The following is a 4,961-nucleotide window of genomic DNA, read 5'->3' as shown; positions in this document are numbered from 1 at the left end:
GCTCCAACATGCCCAGTCTCAATTGCTGTCTCAGTGTGCCCCAGGGCGGGGCCGGCACCATTTCTTATAAATACGATCAGTTTTTTTCTTGATCCTCAATTAGTGATTAGAGACAATATTGTGGCATGAAGGAAGATGGTCTTTCTATAAGACTCAGCGTATAAAGCAGGAATTAGGAATCATAGAATAATAGTCGTAGGAAATACTTGAAGTTAGGGGTGTGGTGGAGAGTAAGGCTAAGTGGTGCCTGGCATACACGAGCCTGTATGTTCAATCCTCAGTACTACAAAACAAACAAACAAAAATGCAGGGGATGACTTTATTATTTGTATTAAGGTGGGTTAAGGCCTTTGTGTGAACAAACTACTGAAACAGAAAAACATCTTTTGTTTGGCAAATTAAATCTTCATAAGCCACTGCTTTGTAATTTTGAATCCTGTTGAACAACATTCTAAAGGCTATTGAGATGTATTTTATTATATATAAATCTCTGGAATGTTGGAGGAGTGACATTCCACAAGCTTCAGACTTTTTTTTTTCTTTTGCCCATTATGAAGAGACCAGTACATTAGAATATTTGATCTTTTTCTCCTTTGTTTGCTCTCCCATTGCAGCTTTGTTACAGAGTAAAGAATTATTTACTTTGTGGGTGAATTACTGAATAGGAAATTATTTCAAGATACTGTTTTTTGACAGTGATTAATGATTAATTATACAAGCTCATATTAATAGAAAAACATTATCATAGTATTGAATTACTACATGGACTGGTGCTGGAGTATTGAATAACAAAAACATTGAATTTATAATATAGATTTAAACCCAAATTGTACTCTGTGTGGTTGTGAAAACTGAGTTTCTTTTTTTTAGTATTGCATAGAGACATAGATATCTTTGCAGTATCTGTCCTATTCCTAAATAAGTTCAATATCAGCTCTGAGGTAATTTGGGGAAGCCCTGGTACATTTAATTTTTACCCAGTCATTCTGTGGTAACAGAGCAGTTAATCCTGAGCTTAAACTGAGCTAGCACTAATTAACTATTTTAGTAAGTTCCCTCTTACATGCTGTAAATGTGTCAAAACAATATGGTTTTGAAGCTGCCTTTTAAAATAAGGATCAGTTTGAGAGGAAAAAAAGAAAATTTTCTTTATTAGGAAAAAGTATTCTTAGGGCCAAGTGAACTAATTTAAAATGAAGAGATTCTTCAACTGACTAAACTAATAAACGTGAAGCGGTCATAAGGCCCTGGGCTGGTACATGGCCTTGCCTCAGCAGAGCCCTGGGGAGGCCGCTTCACCACTGTGTCCCGCAGAAGTCTTGTCTTTTTCTTCACTTGTCATTTTTATTGTTGTTTTCTTTCGGACACCCTCTTGGCTCAGAATACTGTCTTAGCATTGAAAGAGTGCCACATGCCATTTCTGAGACTGCTTCAAAGAACGTTGAACTCGTATAGACAGTCTTGTAATTGCATACCTTATTTCTTTGTTTAATTTCAGTTTGATTAATAAGCTTAAACCTGGCATCATTAAGAAGATCAATAGACTGTCCACGCCAATAGCCGGTTTGGTAAGTAAAAAATTATCTTCAAAACTACATTTATTTATTTTTATTTGGCAAATAATGGTACATATTCATGGGATATAATATGATGTTGTTCTAGTGTCCTATTGTACAGTAGGATGACTACAGTTAATAATGTATTTATGTTTCAGAGTAGCTAGAGGAGAAGATTTTTATTGTTCTCACTTCAGAAATAGATTTGTTTTTGTCTTAGAAATGTAAAAAAGGTGGGCGTAGATTCACTTACTTGCAAGTACTCTTGAAATTGGGTTAGGGTTTTTTTTTTTGGTGAAGAAAAATATCTTTAGCTCTGTCCTCCATGGACTGGCAGTTCCTTTCTTCATTTTTCCTTTGTTGGGAGGCATTTATTTATTTTTGTTTTGTTTAGATTTTTTTTCCCTGCAAACTTGACAGTATCCTTTCTTGGCTTCTTTTCTACACATTGCATTTGTGTAGGTCAGATTCTTCCAGAAGCTCAGGTCTGGATATGTTGTTTTTGTGCCAACTGCGTGGGCTTCTGGCACTCATGAGAGTTCTGTTGCTTTCAGTTCGTGTGTTACTGTCATTTACCACTTGGATCTTAAGTATATTTGCACATGCATTAGAGCCTGTTAGGTCTTCTTCTTTGCATAGTAAGTTTCTACTAATATCTACCAATATCCTCCTAATACCTAATGTAATAGCCTCTACTAGTATGCTTGTTATAGTAAATTTCTACTAATATTGGCAAAGTACAAAAGTCTTTGTCATAGTCATCCAGAAAATGAGTGATGATTCTATAGATTCTTTCTAGTTAAGTTCAGGACTTTGTGTATGAAAAATGCTCTACACCATCATTATATAGTTATTTTGATGGATCAAGACCAGTATAGCATGAGCCATGTTTTTGGAAATAATTTATAATTAAATATAATAGACGAATAATTTTCAAACTCCTAGAATTCCTAAAAAAAAATCCTAAAAGTGCTGATGTCAGTCAGAAAAATTTTCACAAAACACTGAAGTTTAAGACTGCTAATGGTTGGAATTGGAAACAAACTGATATTCTTTGGAATACTTACAGTGTTTATTGTACGTTGAAATAATTTCTGTTCAGCCATTCATGTGTTTATAGATGTTAGCAGCGTGACTTCTGTAGTTAAAGGTAGTGACCAGAAAGATTTTGAGTCTGCTGGAGGCATATAAAGTTCATCAAAGTCTTGACAGAGAGAGATATTTGCAAAGTGCTTATTACTAGAAAATACCTAACTGGGAGAGAAAGAATGGAAAGTTTTTATAGTTTTCATTTGAAATACAGAATATGTCTACAATTGCCCAGGTAGTTCCAGCTTTATTAAGTCCTTCTTACGAAGTTGCCTCTATTCTGCGTCTGTCATCAACAGGCAACTGACCCAATATTTTTATTGGTCTCAGAGTCTTAAATTTGGTTAGCTAAAAAGATGTGTGTGTGTGTGTGTGTGTGTGTGTGTGTGTACTTATATTCCAGTAGATTAGGCCAGAAGATATTGTTATATAGGAGAAGAAATTTGGTTTTTAAAATCTTTTTTAGGAAGAAACACTTGTTTTATTAATTAATTTTTTGGTACTGGAATTGAACTCAGGGCCTTGTGCTTGCCAGGCAGGTGCTGTACCACTGAGCTATATCCCCAGCTCAACATTTAGTTTAAATAATTAATTTTTATATGAAAAAGAGTTATAAAGCAAATGACTTGAAAATTGAATTGTATTGGAATTGATTTCTGTTTTTTCAAATTGTTTGAGTTACTATTAGATAGTCTACTGCTTTTTATTTTAGACTATAACCTACTCGGTCAATTACATGCATGTTAAAATAAATTAATCTTGATCTGAAACATCCTGCATATTTAGAATGCTTGAATTGTGCCGGTTTGTTGTTGCTGGCCACTGTAGGCTTCATTCTGTTTCTTAATTGTATGATTGGATGCAAATACAAATGTATTTTATTTTAAGCCCAAAGATCTCTCCAAGTATATCTATTTCAAGCTTTAGAAATTCTAGCCAATCAGATTTTATCTTTAGAAACTGAAATGAAATATATATCTAGCATGTTAAATAGGGTGATTTTTAAAATAGAAGATGGTATTTTCAATTGAACATTGAAATATAAGAGTTACTTCAGTTGCAGAATGGGCTAAGCCGAATTGATTTGAAGTTAGCACCATACCCCATTTGATTCCTGATATTCGGGATGGTTATATCAACACTTTGCAAAGCCTTCATTTTAAGTGTGAATTAGAGCTTTGGTAGCTACCTGGAAGGGCATTGGTATGAAAATCAAAAGACAGTGCATAACTAGAGAGTCTGACACATAGATATTCAGTGAATGTTCTGTCTTTTAACAAATAGTTTAGGCCCCATTAGAATGACAATTTTTCTGGTTTATGGAGATGTATTTGAGGAGCTAGGATGAACACCATATGAACTTTCACTTCAAAGTGGGGTGTGTGTGCAAATAAATTTGTAAATGAGCAAGAAAGTACCATTTAAAGATATGCTGCAGAAAACTAAAGTGGACTGACATGTGTTGGACACTGATCAGTCATAACGGGATTATGAAGATGAGTAAGAGTTCTCATGGAGTATTTCAGAAGCCTTAAGTTTTGACATTTCTAGCAGAAAGATGAATAATTTGAGCCAGACGCTTCATAGTAGTAGTATTTATGTTCCTAGCATTCAACATAGTAACACAGTAACGCTTTGGTTCTGTTCGCAAATGATTTGGTTTGCAAGGAACTTGGTTCACAAACAGAAATGTTTGGAAAAACTTTGTTTCTGTTTGTAAACTCTGCATCAGGTGACAAACATGACCATGCCCATCTTCCCCAGATTAAGTTCATGAACTAATGTACCACTGTATATATATGTGCATATATATGTATATTTACATATGTATATGAATATGTATTTATATGCATATATATATGTCCGTATATGTAGATGCATATATAATACACACATGTATATAAACTTGAGTTTTCTACTACTTGAATAGCAGAGTTGGAAAAAATTCTGCTTAATGTTGCTGTGCTCCATACTTGAACCAAAATCTAACTTGGAAACACCTGTATGGGGCTAAGAGTAAGTGACACTGTGTCTCACAGTGGATACAAAGGGTGATGCTTCAGTCTAAGTACCATGCTTCCTCAAACTATGTATGTGCTTGTGTTAATGTATAAAAACATCCAGCATAGTGCACTTTTTTGTGCTTTACTTGTGTAAAATATAGCTATGGTGCCCATGAAAGTTAGTGATGCCAGCAGTAAAGCTGAGAGGAAAATTGTGAGAACCAAACTTAATAGCGTCAAAGAAAGAAATCATTGTGAAATTTGTTGAGTCCTAGAAAAATGAATTTCTACATGTGATTTTTGGGCCTCAGAG

The 4,961-nt window shown here is 34.4% G+C and overlaps 1 protein-coding gene across 2 annotated transcripts in view; it reads left to right on the top strand.

Annotated features, from left to right (window-relative positions):
• Positions 1-1,508: 1,508 nt before the first annotated feature.
• Positions 1,509-4,961, top strand: part of Lmo7 (LIM domain 7) — a 147,812-nt gene continuing 144,359 nt past the window's right edge. Inside the window, exon 1 of one of the 2 annotated variants that reach the window (XM_004626284.2) lies at positions 1,509-1,568. The gene's annotated coding sequence lies outside the window, so the exon portion shown is untranslated. The remainder of the gene's footprint in view (positions 1,569-4,961) is intronic. The other variant, XM_023709612.1, reaches the window with a different exon arrangement.

This window comes from Octodon degus, unplaced genomic scaffold, assembly GCF_000260255.1.
Source record: "Octodon degus isolate 3935 unplaced genomic scaffold, OctDeg1.0 scaffold00013, whole genome shotgun sequence".
Lineage (NCBI taxonomy): Eukaryota > Metazoa > Chordata > Mammalia > Rodentia > Octodontidae > Octodon > Octodon degus.
The sequence above is the reverse complement of the archived record's forward strand: the minus strand, read 5'-3'. Positions and strand labels throughout refer to the sequence as shown.